The following is a 16,618-nucleotide window of genomic DNA, read 5'->3' on the forward strand; positions in this document are numbered from 1 at the left end:
ATTATTAAGAGCAGTCTTCAAAAAAAGGGATGTACAGGGGACTAGGAAAAGTCTAAAAAATCTAGAGCCTGATACAGAGGAAGCAAGGGACTGAGCTTCTCCTGAGAGGTACAGAAAGCCCTCAACTCCCACTAGTGTCACTCAGTACATTGCAGAATCAAGGTCTTAATGCATCCCAGGATGAAAACACATTCTTGTTGATATTGGAACAGGTGGAAACAAATTCCCCACCTGACCTTCCAATTGTTGGTATATATATTTTAGATTAGAAACATCCACTAACAATGTGGTTTACAATTCTTAAACCATAGAGAAAAGAAAATTTAAGCGATTATTTGGGTTTTACTTGACAATTATATGTATGTTGCCCATTTGCCATATGCAAATAGCTATCATGTATTTTTAAAATTACTGTAATCAGCCCACTACATACAGTGAGTGTACCAGTTTGAGAGAGATTACTGACTCTCTCTGTCCATCTAAATTGTAGGGAAGATACAAGAAACTGGCAGAATCTTTAAAAAATCAGAAGAAACTTTAGTTGCAACCACAGTAGCATGAAGATAAATATACTCCATCAACCATCTTCTTTGTATTCAGGTCCCTTTTGCAAAACATATTTCTTCCATGAAGCTTTTCAAAAGATAAACAAAGCAAGGTCTATATTTTCTGTATATTTATATGTGTGTGAATGCCACAATGTTTTGTACTGGTACTTATCTGATTTTTTAGTACTTTGTGCATGTTATCTGTCTTATACAGACAAAGCCCTCTGGAGCAAGGACAGCGTTTCCTATGTATTGAACTATGCTGGGCGTGCTGTCAGTACTCAGCAAATAATAGCAGCATCATTATAGAAAATATCAATGAAAGCAGTTTCATTTATAAGTATAAATACAGGACATATGATTATATTTTGTACTTTGATAGCACCATTCACCTACTGATAAATCTTAAAGAGATTTACACATACCAATTAAGCTCACAACACTTTGTGAGGCAGGCAGAATCATTACCACAATTTGGTAAACGGAGGCACAGAGTGAATAAGTGACTTGCCCACGGTTACCAAATAAGCTTCTGGTCCTGTAGCCCAGTCAGCATGGCTGGACCCCCTAAGCCCCATCCAAGTCAATGGGGCTTCACATTGGCCCAAAAGTCTGTCCGCACAGATTCAGTTGTGGAAGCAGGGTTCAAATCGGTTGCAGAGTTTGGAAGAGAATCCAAGGGTTCTGACATCCCGTCCCCAGTGTTAATGGCTAGCCTATGTTTCCCCCATGTTAATATGAAGCCTTTGAAAAATAGTTAGATATTTGCTTTTATAATATGAACACATTGTCCTGAAAGAGTGAATGTCAAAGTTGAACATGTGTGCTGTAAGCCTATGGGCAACATCTCTGATTTGAATGGAAAATATCCTGACTTATGCCCACAAATCCAGTGGCTAACCAGCCAAGTGCTGAGATCTGCTCCCACAATTCATTTGAGGGCAGCAAAAATCCAGTGAGGTTGGGTCTCAGCCAGGATGAAACTTTGCCCTTTAATAACTTCTGACAGAAACAACTAATATCTGTAATCTTTGACTCTAGGAGGCTAGCCCAATGGCAGGGGACAGTTTATTTTCAGGTGCAAATCATCAAGGTTTGGCACATGTAAATGTCATCAGCAATACTTTGGCACTGATTTCCAGTAGAGGAGAAATTAGATTCAGAGGATACAGATTCAGAAACGTCAGCACTTTCCATTCCAACTGCCCTGGACTGTAATGTCATTCTCTTATGAATGATTTGTAGTGTTGATTTTTTAAAATCTGTTGACAGCTTCATCTTTTGCACCTTATGATAATAGTGCTTTGCACTTCCAATTCATCCTTCATCCCAAGATCTCATAGAACTTTATCAATAATGAAATAGACCCTTTGTGAGATGTAGTCAAATTATTTGTATTTACTTGCTAGATAAACTGGGTCAGAGAATGGCTAAGTGAATTGCCCAAAGAGAGGCAGTGAAGCAGAGAACAGAACCCAGGTATTCCAATTCTCAGTCTCTTCCAATATTAGGGATCACAAAGTCTTGGTTTTGCAGAATGCTTGACTATTGTTAGGGGAAAGTTGCTATTACTGCACAACTGGAATTCAAGCTCTCACCCGCCTTTGAAGACCAAATACTTTTAAGCAATAAAATCCAAGCCCAGAACTGCATGAACCTATGAGACTAACAACTATGCTTGACAGAAAGACAACTTTCAGCCTCTCACAGAAGAGAGAGTTGAACATGGGGCCATCAGCATGTCCTGAGGCAATGGAGAGGATGGAACATACAGTTAAACATATGCAAAAGTCAAGCCGGTTGGACAGAAACAACAGGAAGTGAGGGAAGAAGTACATGGTGTCTCAGTACCTGTGTCATTGAAGAGAGGAATACAGGGCAGTTCACTCTAGTAGCAGAAAGTCAACAAGTGGCTGAGAGTTGTGTGCACACAGAAAAGGTAGAGAGAAGAGTGCAAATTTAGGGAGATTTGGGGGTTTGATTTTTTTGTAAATAGAAAATGTTCTTGCAGCAGGATTTGCATGTTTTCACAGCATTTTACTTAGACTGTTGCCAAAGTCATGCTCTTCAAATCTTCCACATGAGGTTATCCAGGAACGGCACGAGGACAAGGCATGGCTTAATATCCCAAAGAAGTTGGTCAGCAAGACCATCTAGTTTGGATAGTCAGACTCCTTACTGCTAACCTGAAGCACAGAATGCATTCATCAGCGCCTATCACAGCACTGGCCTTTCCTGTGAAACGACAGCATTGGACATTGGGACAATAAGAACATAAGAAAACACATAAGAACGGCCATACTGGGTCAGACCAAAGGTCCATCTAGCCAAGTATCCTGTTTTAAGACGGTGACCAGTGCCAGGTGCTTCAGAGGGAATGAACAAAACAGGTAATCATCAAGGGATCCATTCTGTCACCCATTCCCAGCTTCTAGAAATCCTTTTCCAATTATACTGCTGAAAGATAGAATTATTAAGCGCATTTATGCCAACAACATATGAAGTTATTTTTTTTAATTATTAGATTAACAATCTGGTGACAGTTTTTCAATTAAGAAATTAGAAGCCTGCCAATAAAACAAACAACTAAAACCAAAAAGGCACCATTACGGTAAATAGCTTTCACAGATGTTTAACACTCTAACAATGCAATAAAGCCAATTATTGAACTGGCAACCTCTTCAGCTGGACATAGGTGTATCCCATTGTCATTGCTTTCTATCTCTTGTATCGTTTAGGGGTTTCACATATAATTTGTGGCTTCCTTTTTGGTTTTAACAAGTTGATTAAGAATGGCAGTCCTATACTAGATTGCAAGAGTAAGGGAGGCATAAATATTAGTATAGGAACAGAAAGAACCCCATATGAACTTACTAAGGAATCCTGACTCTTCCCTTTGTGTGATTATTTCATTTTTGTTTTAGCATCCAGAGGCATGGGCAGCCATGCCTTAATAGTAATTGAGATCATTTGAGTCCTTCATGATATCATTAGTGTTGCTCACTTACCACAGTGATGGATGGAAAGAAAGGGGAGTGTGTTGAAATCTGAGGATCTCAGGAATTTTCTCTTTTGCTGTGTTACCCAACACACTTCATAAGTCTATATCACCTTTCAGATGTTCTCAGTTGCAGAATTGCATTTAATCCCCCAAAACTCATTCCTACTGATCCTGATGTGTCATAAATGCACAATGAAAGATCTACATAAGAGATCATGTTGCTTCACTGGGAAATGAGCAACTCAAAGGTGATCTTTTTAGAAAACTCTTTGTATTATAGTAGCATTTATGAATTGAATTGAATCCTACTGTGTTGAACTTCAATTTTCAAAGTTGAAGTTCAATTGTTGTGTTGAACTGTCCTCATCTGATGTTCTCCTAGGTATCTGAAGATGTGGACAATTTATTATAATCAAAATTTATAGCACTTTTAATCTCCAAAGCATTTTCAGACATTAACCAATTAATCCTCACAATGCTCCCGATTACTATAATTCCCATAAGATAAGGCAAAGAGACTGAGTGAATCTCCCAAAGCCAAAGGGAGTCCAGACCAGAGATGAGAACAAACAAGTTCCTTGTGCTCAACCCTCACTTCTTTTGTATGTTTCACTTTGTTCAACTCAGGTATACAGCTATGATCAATATATTGCAAGTAAGGACGATATCTATGTGGATAAATACTATACAGTTATACAATCAGCTTTGGCTTAAATTAATACATTCTTCTGGATAGAAGATTTTGCCATAAAAAAGTCTTCACAATGACTTTTGGTTATTTTCTTAGAAATATGTTATTAAAATTCATTATTAAGCATCATTGAATGTATTTTATTTGGGATATTTTCTAATTCAAAGTTCATTTTATAGCTACTTGCTGCACATCCTAATAATCAAAGAATCATATTTCTTATCTCTAGATATTCATCAGTTATAGAAATGCATAGCCCTCATTTAAGCAAATATTGGTGTGGTCTCTTTTTAAAGGTACCAGTTCAAATTGAGCCTAGCTGTAGTTAACAACAAATCCTATGGACATCAATGGGAAATCACACCCAATTATTCCTAAGCTGAATTGTATGTGCAGCATTGCCAACTGGTAAAAAAAAATCAGATTCAATTCTCCAAGTATTAAATTCCTCCGTGTGTCTAATATATGTACCAGCACTGCCAGAAGCAAGTTTCAGAAGTTATTTCCTATTGCGCTACTCAGAATCAAGAACAATGTACCTTTCTTTCTGCTCTGAAACAATTTGGCAATTAACTCGTGAAATGTGACTGTACATTCTGATTCACTCCTTCTACAGATAAGACCCAGTGAACATTTTTCATCACTTCCCAAACTCTATGCATTAAGCCTGACATGCATTGGTAATTTCCCCCGTTTTAAAACAAATGAAGGAAGTTATAAATAAAGGACAGTGAAATTCATCCATTTTCATTGGGAGAAGGAGGCAGGATGGATTTTCAACTATCATATGGTGATTTTAAGTAAATACCAATGATTTGTGTTTGCTGTAACCTGTAGGAGGGGAAAACATCCCTAATGGGCTATATTGTGCATCCCTTACTCATCCTGGTAAACTTTCAGATGAGTCACGGTATTTATCAAGGTAAGAGTGACACAATCAGAACCAAAAATAAATTGCTCTCATTATATTGTAGCAACTAGAAATGAGCTGAGTCACAAAGACTAGAACTGGATCTGAATTTCCCCAGTGTTTGGAATTGTTGGCATTGGCTTTTCATTTCAGCCAGTTAGTGAGATTGGAGCTGGCCATGAAGTTTGGGTACAGATTTGGATTCAGATTCCAGTTCTTTCGATCTGTTTGGGTTTGAGAAAATCTCTAGTAACACAAAGCAAACTAGGAACTAAATCATCTGCATGTTTCTACCTAAGAATCTTTATTTGGATAATATAGGCTGAATTCTCGGGTGGTGTAAAAATTGGACTAGTTCCTTTGGCATCATTGGGGCTATGCCAAAATACACTATCTGATGATCTGGCCCTATAAACTGGAAAAAGAAAAAGCAACCTTAAAGTGAATGTTACTGCCTAGTGAAAGGTACCAAAGAGAATCTTTTGAGACTTCAGTCTTCCATTTGTACAGAATGGGAACATATCTGGCATGGACAGTGTAAATTTCCTTCCACCTCCCTGCCAACATGCTTCGATGCTGACCTAAGAGACCCTCTATATGAGTGTCGTTTATTATTTCTCTCTATTTAGTCCTTGGCCTCTCTGCTGAGACTGGCATCATTCATGTTGTTGCATTTTGTGATGCAGACACGTGTCTACTATGAACTGAATTGAGACCAGCAATCCAATCCACTACAGGCTACCAAGCATTTTTGTGGTGGACCAACAGGAAGAAAAAGGATTTTATTTAATTTGATCCAGTTCACCCACGCCCACTTTCAAAGAACTCAGTAAACATTTTTTGACTATAGGAAACTCAAGAGGAATACATATCTCCATATAGTGTTCCATATTCTTGGCCTGCATTACATTAAGTACGATTAGCTATATCCATGCAGTAAGCGGAATGAAAGATGCCACTGCATTTTGAGGAACTATCCATTTGAATTAGCACTTGGACTATCAGATGGCACAGGTGAATTTATCAGATCAGCTTGAAATCCAGCCACGACTTGCTGTCCACGGACTCCCTGATAATCAACAACCTACTCTTGGAGATTTTGGCAGTCTCACCTGGTTACACCAGTAAATCTGAGTGAATAGCGGCTTGATTTGTTATTGATTTCCCTGAGGATATAGTTGAAGCAGCAATTTTAGTGATAGGTCTTCAGAGTGGAAATGCAGGGCAAAGAAAAAGCTTTGCCCATGAAGGGGGACTCAAGTGGGCACAATCTAATAGCACTGGAAGATTCACTGTCAGTAATCAGCTGAACTTCGGTTTCTTTTTCAACTGACTGAGGCAAAGGGGTGGGAAGGAAAATCAACCCTAGCATAAAATCTGCAGTATAGGAAAAAAATTGGAAATATGTTCAGTTACATTTTCTGCTTTACTGACTATCTGAACTTCTTCAAACCTCTGACACACGACTATTATCAGACATGATAACTGGTATTTGATCCTATACTCAGTGTATTTGTAACAACCATCATCTTGCCTGACACCCTGCGGATTGCATCGGGGACCGCCAAAGCTAAAAGAAAAGGAGGACTTGTGGCACCTTAGAGACTAACCAATTTATTTGAGCATAAGCTTTCGTGAGCTACAGCTCACTTCATCGGATGCATCTGATGAAGTGAGCTGTAGCTCACGAAAGCTCATGCTCAAATAAATTGGTTAGTCTCTAAGGTGCCACAAGTACTCCTTTACTTTTTGCGAATACAGACTAACACGGCTGCTACTCTGAAAGCTAAAAGTGTGAGCTCTTACAGCTGGAGCTAAAGCTCAGTAGGAGTGGCTGTAACAGACTCATATCCTGTGTGGATCGAGCACACTGGGGGACCTGTAACACACTCACCAGTGGGTTACATGTTCACTTAGTAGTTTCAGGTATTTCCATATTAGAGTGGGGTAAAACTTCTGGGTTTTGTGGAGCATGAAAATTTGGCAGCATGTATGGGATGACAGAAAACGATAAGTCTGTGGGATAGGCATGTCTGTGAGGATTAAAGGGCCGAGCTCTTGGTCTTGTGATCTGGTTGTGAACATTAATGGAATGTAAATAAATTCCCTGAAACCTCATTTTCAGGGCAAGCAAATGGTTATGGCTGAAAATGTGGCTGGGCAAGAGAATACTGTCAGAGCAGGCATCGGATTCATACTGCAATGAAGTTTGCTTTTTTTTTTTTTTTCTAAACATACACCTCCCCTGCAGAGCTTTCATTATTTTTGCTTTTTGTAAGTCAGAAATTCTGTCCTCTTAGCTCTGTAGTAAGGCTATTTCTATTCTTTTTATGTGAATGAACAACTGTGCAGTCCTTAAAATGGGTTGCTTCTCTTGGCTGATAATTAGGCTTGGTATACTTTTTATTTTTTATACAATTTAATGGATAGCTATTTTTAAGCACGCTTTTTCTATTTTTATCAATTTAAATTTTCACAGTTGTGCAAAATAATGGGCTTTAAACTTCTTTTCAATTGCTATCAATTTACGTTTTCACAAATGAAGTAGATGGGGGGGGCAGACAGTAATTATTTAATAACAGCAGATGTTGAGCTTCAAAAAGTTAAAGTTTTATTGCCATTAAAACACAAATTATGAACATTAAATATACGAAGTAAATAGCCTCAAATCAAACTCCAATAAATTCTCAAGCAGCATTTTCCTTTCTTTGCTTTTCTGTAAATTTCTATCATCATCATCATCATCAATAAAAATATTATTTTGTCAGTTTGTGTGTGTACAGTGAACTCAACATTTACTAATAAAAGGCCAATTCTTCCCAAGCCTACTGACAATCCAGGCTTAACACTGAAACGGCCTGCTCCAAAGCTCATTAAAATCAAGGGGAGTTATCCTACAGCGCCAACTCTCCATGCACTTATGAACATGAGTGCCCTTTAAATGGGGGCGGTTCACATGTACTACTGTTTGAAGGATCAGGGCACAAATTTAGAAATGCTGGATCTGTGGTACATATGAAAGAGGATCAAATTCGATGACACCAGAAATATGGGAGACCTGTGTCGAGAAAATACCTTTAACAGGTTTATGTTTACCCTGTGAATCTCCAGTTCCCACATCTCAGTGGAGCCTGAGAAATGTACATTAAAAACTTTTAATCCTGACACATTCCATAAGGACACAACCAAACAATTTTAACAGATGGTGGCTAATCCATTCGAATCATTTGCAGTATGAGGACAACAAGAGCTGAAGAAATGGATAAACTAAATAAGTCCTTCCTGTTATACCATGCTTCCCACACAACCAGCAACTCAGTTTCCTTTTTTCTACCAAGTTCAAGCAATCTGACTTTTCCTTTTATATTTTGCATCATGAAAGATCCATGGGATTTGTAGAATATACTTTTTCTTAAATTAATTCATTCAGGCATCTGATTTGTCGTGGTTTCAGATGTCATTGTGTCCAAGTTGTATCAATATGAAAGAAATAGGATTCAAAACCCAGTGGCATTCTCCCTATTCAAAGGCTAACCAAGAATATAACCTAAAGCAAGCTCATGCAGAGCTTTCATCAACATTGTTTGTTGCGACTTTAGCAGAAGCGATGTTTTCCTACAAAAATCCACCATTTGGGCAGCCTGTTAAAAACAAATGAACTCTCTGCCCAACAGCTGTATCTACTGTGTTTTCCCAAATGGTGAAATGTTTCCTCTTCATTTTCTATTGACTAATAAGCCAGTACATCTATGCATTTTGCAACAGCATATACATGTTCTCAACTACAAAAGCAGAAAAAGAAAAATGTGTGTTGTGGTTGAATTGTCTCCAATTACCAAACTTTTACATGACTGGAAGAAAAGCCTGTTTCACTGGCACAAGCTTAGGGGTTGCAAAATTTTCTATGAACAAATGACAAACATTCCATCAAGACAATGATACAGCATTTATGATTGTGCCTACCCATGAAATTTTGTCCTTTTCAAACTCAGACAACTATGGCCCTCATCCAAAGCCCGATTATGTTAATGGAAAGATTCCCATTGACTTCAGTGGGCTTTGCATCAGACCATAAATGCACCGAGACATTAGACCTGCACAGTGCTTTTGCATGCACATACGTAGGGACTTCTGAGTGCAAACATATTACCCTCCTCTAACCTTTGAAATGTGGTCCTTAGGTTGGCAAAAACAACTTTTGCAGAGTGCTCTTTCTCCTCTGACATAAGACTTGTCTTTCTTCAGAGAAAGACAAAACATATCTGAATACACAAATCCCACTATGCTCAACTTCACGACAGTCACCACTTTTGGTGGATGCCCGAGTCACATTGTTCAGTGGTGGATATGTAGTTGATGAAATAGAGTATATATCTATTATAAATGCACAAGGAGGTTTGTCACTTCCAGAGCTAAGATGTTCAGTAACATTCATGATGAAGTTTGTGATGCAGGGTAATTTGATTTGATGTGAAATTCTGTTTTGCTCCATCATACCCACTTTAATAGTGTCATAGTGGCTAGACATTTTATCAAGCTGTCTACTTTCTCTGATGTTCATGTTAAAACCTATTTTGAAGTACAAAGACTATTACAGCGTGCCTATTATACCACTACTCAGCGAACAATTTCAGCTTCATATACTTTAAGGAAATGCTTTAAGATTTCTGCAAAATCGAGTTAAGGTTGCTCTGAAATTGAAAGACATGGATTTTAATCTTTTCTACCAAGAAACTGTTTTAACTGGTGTAAATCCATTCATTTCAATAGAGTTACTCTTGGTTTGCAACTGAGAGATCAGAATCAATTCCCCCCGAAGACCAGGGACATGCAGTGAATAATGGCTTATTTTCTCTCTCAGCAATGTGAGTTTTTCATATAACTAATTGAAAGCAGCTTTCCTCTTTGAGTAGTAGTTTCTTACAACTTGAGTTTTCTTTAGAGAACAACAAATTAGCTCAAAATTTAAGATGAAGACTCACATTTTGGCATGTGATGTCAGGTTGCATAAGTCATGTTTCATTATATAACAATTCACCAGGAGTGACACTATTGGAAGTTTCAGAGTAACAGCCATGTTAGTCTGTATTCGCAAAAAGAAAAGGAGTACTTGTGGCACCTTAGAGACTAACCAATTTATTTGAGCATAAGCTTTCGTCAAGGTTCCTCCCCCACTCTGAACGCTAGGGTACAGATGTGGGGACCTGCATGAAAACCTCCTAAGCTTATCTTTACCAGCTTAGGTCAAAAAGTTCCCCAAGGTACAAAATATTCCACCCTTTGTCCTTGGATTGGCCGCTACCACCACCAAACAAATACTGGTTACTGGGGAAGAGCTGTTTGGAAACGTCTTTCCCCCCAAATACTTCCCAAAACCTTGCACCCCACTTCCTGGACAAGGTTTGGTAAAAAGCTTCACCAATTTGCCTAGGTGACTACAGACCCAAACCCTTGGATCTGAGAACAATGAAAAAGCATTCAGTTTTCTTACAAGAAGACTTTTAATAGAAATAGGAGTAAATAGAAGTAAAGAAATCCCCTCTGTAAAATCAGGATAGTAGATACCTTACAGGGTAATTAGATTCAAAACATAGAGAATCCCTCCAGGCAAAACCTTAAGTTACAAAAAAGATACACAGACAGAAATAGTTATTCTATTCAGCACAATTCTTTTCTCAGCCATTTAAAGAAATCATAATCTAACACGTACCTAGCTAGATTACTTACTAAAAGTTCTAAGACTCCATTCCTGGTCTATCCCCGGCAGAAACAGCATACCAACAGACAGAGAGACCCTTTGTTTCTCTCCCTCCTCCCAGCTTTTGAAAGTATCTTGTCTCCTCATTGGTCATTTTGGTCAGGTGCCAGCGAGGTTACCTTTAGCTTCTTAACCCTTTACAGGTGAGAGGAGTTTTCCCCTGGCCAGGAGGGATTTCAAAGGGGTTTACCCTTCCTTTTATATTTATGACACGCCCCCCCAAATCTCAGCTAGGGTGAAATACTGGCTGGGATTTCTTCCTGGAGGTCTAGAAAAATAGAGTTAATAAGACACATGCATCTCTAAATATACTACCAAGTACATAAAGACTAACAATATTTTCCATATCTCAAGGACGATTTTAACCAGTTGATTCTGGGAAACTTTCACGGGAGAGTGCATCAGCCACTTCCTTAGAAGCTCCTGAGATGTGTTGGATGTCGAAATCAAAATCTTGGAGAGCTAAACTCCACCGAAGAAGTTTTGTGTTAGTTTCTTTGACGGTGTGAAGCCACTTCAGTGCAGCATGGTCGGTTTGCAGGTGGAAACGCCGTCCCCAAACATATGGGTGTAGCTTTTCCAGAGCGTAGACAATGGCGTAACATTCTTTTTCAGTGACTGACCAGTTGCTTTCCCTCTCAGACAGTTTTTTGCTGAGAAACACTACAGGGTGGAATTCTTGATCAGGTCCTTTCTGCATTAAAACTGCTCCCACACCACGCTCGGACGCATCTGTGGTTACTAAGAACGGTTTGTCAAAGTCTGGGGCCCTTAGTACAGGGTCAGACATGAGTGTCGCTTTAAGCTTGTTACAGGCCTTCTGACACTTTTCGGTCCACTGAACAGCATTTGGCTGTTTCTTTTTGGTTAGGTCTGTCAGTGGGGCGGTGATTTGGCTGTATTGCGGTACAAATCGTCTGTAATAACCGGCCAAGCCTAAGAAGGATTGAACCTGTTTCTTTGACTTTGGGACAGGCCACTTTTGGATAGCATCCACTTTGGCCTGTAGGGGGCTGATAGTTCCTTGACCCACCTGGTGTCCAAGGTAAGTCACTCTGTTTAGGCCTATTTGACACTTCTTAGCCTTAACAGTTAGTCCTGCCTCCCTTATGCGCTCAAGGACTTTTTGTAGATGTTGTAGCTCACGAAAGCTTATGCTCAAATAAACTGGTTAGTCTCTAAGGTGCCACAAGTACTCCTTTACTATTGGAAGTAACTTTGCACAACACATATCTGCTAAAAACATTAAAAACAAATTGCTTTGACACCACTGTAGTTTAAACAAACGTACTTTAAAGAACAATAATTCACTACCTGTAAAAAAAAAAAAAAGGTGTACAGGTAAAGTGTTTGCAAATCATACACTTTGCAGATACAGCAGAGACTGCTGGGAATTTCATTTTTGCACTGTGTAGGGTAACGAAATGCATAGTATTGTGGTACAAAACTTAGGCAGAGTAAACATATCTGTACTCTACCAACGCACCACCTGCCCTTGCACACACTGAAGGCGACGACAGTTTATTTCACAGAAATGTTGGGCTGGAAGTGACTTCAAGAAGTCATCAAATCCAGCCCCCTGGGGTTAGGCAGGACTGAGTAAACCAAGTCCATGCCTGACAGGTGTTTGTCCAACCTGTTCTTAAACCCCTCCAATGATGGGGATTTCACAACTTCCCCTGGAAGCCTATTCCAGAGCTTCTCTACCCTATAGGTAGAAAGTTTTTTCCCAAATATCTAACCTAAATCTCTCTTGCTGCAGATTAAGCACCTTCAGGAGAACAATTGATCGCTGTCCTCTTTGTAACTGCCCTTAACATACTTGATGACTATTATCAGATCCCCTTTAGTTTTCTTTTCTCAAGATTAAACATGCCCAGTTTTTTTTTTAAACCTTTCCTCATTGATAAAAGGTTTAGAAAACATGACCTTTTTTGTTGCTCTCCTCTGGACTGTCTTCAATTTGTCCCCATCTTTCCTAAAGTGTGGCACACAGAACTGGGCACAGCACTCTAGCTGAGGCTTCACCAGTGATGAGTAGAGCAGGACAATTATCTTCCGTGTCTTACATATGACAGGCCTGTTAATACACCCCAGAATTATATTTGCCTTTTTCACAACTGCTTCACACTGTTGACTCATATTCAATTTGTGATCCACTGTAACCCCCCCAATTCTTTTCAACAGTACTACAACCTAGTTCCCTATTTTGTAGCTGTTCATTTGATTTTTCCTTCCTACGTAAAGTATTTTGTACCTATTGTTACTGAATTTCATTTTGTGGTTGTCAGATAAATTCTCCAATTTGTCAAGGTTGTTTTGAATTCTAATCCTATAAAGGGCTTGCAACCCTCCCAGCTTTAGTGTCATCTTCAAATTTTATAGGTATACTCTCCACTTCATTATCCAAGTCATTTCAATGGGAGAAAGATCAAACCTAGCAGTTACTTCACATCTACTCCATCTCAGAATCCCCCTCACACAAGAAATTAGATCCTGTTGGATTTGAATTTGATTAAAGATCATTTCTCTCAGTGGGCAGATTCAGATCAAGGGTCACCTCAGATACCTCCTGTCAATGGAGGTTCAACATGCACCAATCTCTACTGAGGGCTACCTGGAAATCCCAAGCATTCCATATCCCAAACACAGACGTAGCTTTTTCTAGGCCCTGTTGGAGCACCAGGATACTCTCTGACTCCAATTTTTAAAACAGTAAGTTTGCATTCATATTTTTATCGTTTTCTGCTACTGAGTCATACTGCTACAAGTTCAGTGATCATCACGCAGCTACAGGAGCACGTTTCACAAGAGGGCTACTGCAACTCATTATCATTTAATGCACTGACAACTAGTTTAAGAATTTCATTATATTATAGCTTAAAAAATTCTGTTCTTTACTCTCTCACTAAATTAAGAAGAGTCAGTGTCAAACTTCCCTTCGCGCTCCCCACCACCACCCACTCACACAAGTTCTGCAGTGAGAAGTATCAACTGATGCAAAATTCAAAGTTTGTTCATCAGCATGGGTTGTCATTCTGTTGCAAGTAGATGTAATGAGCTGAACTGTGTTTGACACTTCCCAGAGACTTTCTTGCACATCTGAATTGCAGAATGTGCTCTTGGCAAAGCTAATTCAATTGCTAATGGATGCTTAATGTGAACCACTGCAGATTCCACATGTACAATCATTTAAGCAATAGTGGGGTTTTCTTCATATAGCTTTATGCCACTGTAAACTCAGCTTTTTGGAAACACAACAATTCATATAATATACCAAGAAAATGGTCTAAGCACAATAGAAGTTGAAGAACTTGTACTACCTTGAAAGTCAGAGGTTCATGGCCTGTCATTTATACTGTTCACCATTCTCCCAAGACAAATTAAATTCAAGGTATTTTAGCATGTAGGTCTTTCAGCAAAGTTCTTAAAACAACAACGTCTCTCTGTGCTGTGTGAATACTGAAGACCCTATAAGACTTTCTGTGAAAGTTGGAATTTGCCTCAATATACTTAGCCATTTATGGTAGTTGGATACATAGGACGCTGTGGTATTTTCTGTAAGCTAATTGGATTCAGGAGTAGTAAATGCCCTGACAGAGTATAGTATTTCTGGATACTAATTATCAACATGCAAGAAGCCCTAGTCAGAATCTACACATCTACACTCATACTGTTTTTTGTTAAGGATTAGAAACTACTAGTTACATACCTTCCAGCAAAGAAAGCATTGTACAGACTGTTAATTCTTATAAAAAATTGTATACCTTTTAAATTACTATCCCCAACTTCTCTTCCACCTATAAATCAAGAAACTAGAAAATGTAGCAATATTTTATGTTGCACACAGTAAAAATTTAAAATCATATTAGAAAACATGGTTGCCATGGCATCTGAGAACTATACTTTCATGCAAAGCAATTTAACAGATATGAAAGAATTGAACCTTATAGCAGGCACAGTACAATTCTTCGATAAAATTAAAAAACACTGCAAGGACATTTCCAATAGAGGCTGGTGTGGAATGGCCCCTTTTTCCATGTTTCAAGGGGCTACCCCTCTCTTACCTAATCTCTGTAACTGGACCAGTCTGGCCCTGAAGGATGACATACTCCTGGGATGAGTCCCCTCTCCTGGGCTGCAATATTAGCCACATTTAAATCAATGGGAGCTTTGCCATTGACTTCAGTGAAGCCAGATTTTAATCCCTGGTTCTATGCGAGTAGATTGCAAAAAGTAGCATTTAAGGAGAAGAGAAGGCAGCTGGAACTGCAGTCTGATATGCCATCTTGGCTCCAAGGAACAGTTCAGATAGCCTCTCCTGTTACAAATGCAGTTACTGTGGGTCTCTTGCATTAAATTTAAAAGGGAAAAACCATATCTGTACATGCATGAGGCTAGGTGTGCTTTCCATTTCCAGTGTGTGTGTGTTGCATGCATTCCCTTCCTTTCCATTAAGTGGTAATACTGAACATCGTTTGGAAGAGAAAAAAAGTAACAGCGGAAATACTAAGAATGCAGCATGGCCAAATGGGAACCTGGGATAATAGTGAACAGCAAAAGAGATACTAGCTTTTCATTCTATTTGCTGAACAACTCCTAACTCTACTTTGGGTGGCATATACAGAGACCTCACATTAGGGAGCAGTGAGCTGATGATCTCTCACTATATGACACCGATGAACTTTCATGTACAGATACATTGAGGTTGTCTAGAAGAAATCCTATTGTCTGCCAACTGAGGACAACCCAGATTCTGAGCTAAACATACTATTGACCTGCACTTAAAGATTCTGGGCCAGATTTTAAAAATTGCTCTATACCCAACAGCTCCTATTTAGGCAGCTGAATAAGTGGCCAGTAGAGCTGGTTGAAAAATGCTCCTGTTTTTTAACCAGTTAAAGAGATTTTCAAAAAGAGCTAAACACCCACTAGTTCCCATTTAAATCAATGGCAGCAATTGGATGATGAGCTCTTGAAAATCTGGCCATTTCATGTATGTAACTAAATCGTAGGAAGTTTTTTTCGAAATCTGCCCTAACTGTGGGTGCTGAGCAATTTTGAAAACCTGTCCTTCTGTGTACACATTAACAGACTAGTAAGACCAGAGACTAAACATGAAATATGGCCTCCTACCTTGAAACACCACAAATGGCAGAATAAACAATCAATTTTTTCCGATTAGCCCATGTCATTAAATTCTTTCTGTGCCCCAGGCATCACTCCTGAAAGACAGCACATGCTTAATGTGCAGCTAGGAAAAAGAAAAATGGGGAAAGCTGTTTAGTGGTTGGACAACCAGATTTGATCCCCCCTTTGGAGACTGCACCTTGATGGGGGAAGGCTTCTATATTCCAATGAATCTGAAAGCTAGGTTAGCAGGAGTTTTAACTCCTGGTAGGGCCACCCAAGCCAGACAGGTCAAAGGATAGGGATCAGCTGAATTTCCAGGTCCTCCAGACTGGAGGTTGAGTGAAAGGCCAACAACCTGGAAAAAAATTATAGAAACTACTAGGTACCAATTCTGACAAACACATGATAGACAGAGCCTTGTTCGTTCCCTAAGCAACAGTTTGGGAAGGATTCAGATTCAGAATCAGATTTGATAGCCAGCCTATCCATGAGGACGTTTATCCTTTCGGAGGTGGACTCCTACTTATATCAGTACCACAATGGGATTCACAAATGGAATGAATTCAGAGAAAACGAA

This window comes from Caretta caretta, chromosome 13 (genome assembly GCF_965140235.1).
Source record: "Caretta caretta isolate rCarCar2 chromosome 13, rCarCar1.hap1, whole genome shotgun sequence".
NCBI lineage: Eukaryota > Metazoa > Chordata > Testudines > Cheloniidae > Caretta > Caretta caretta.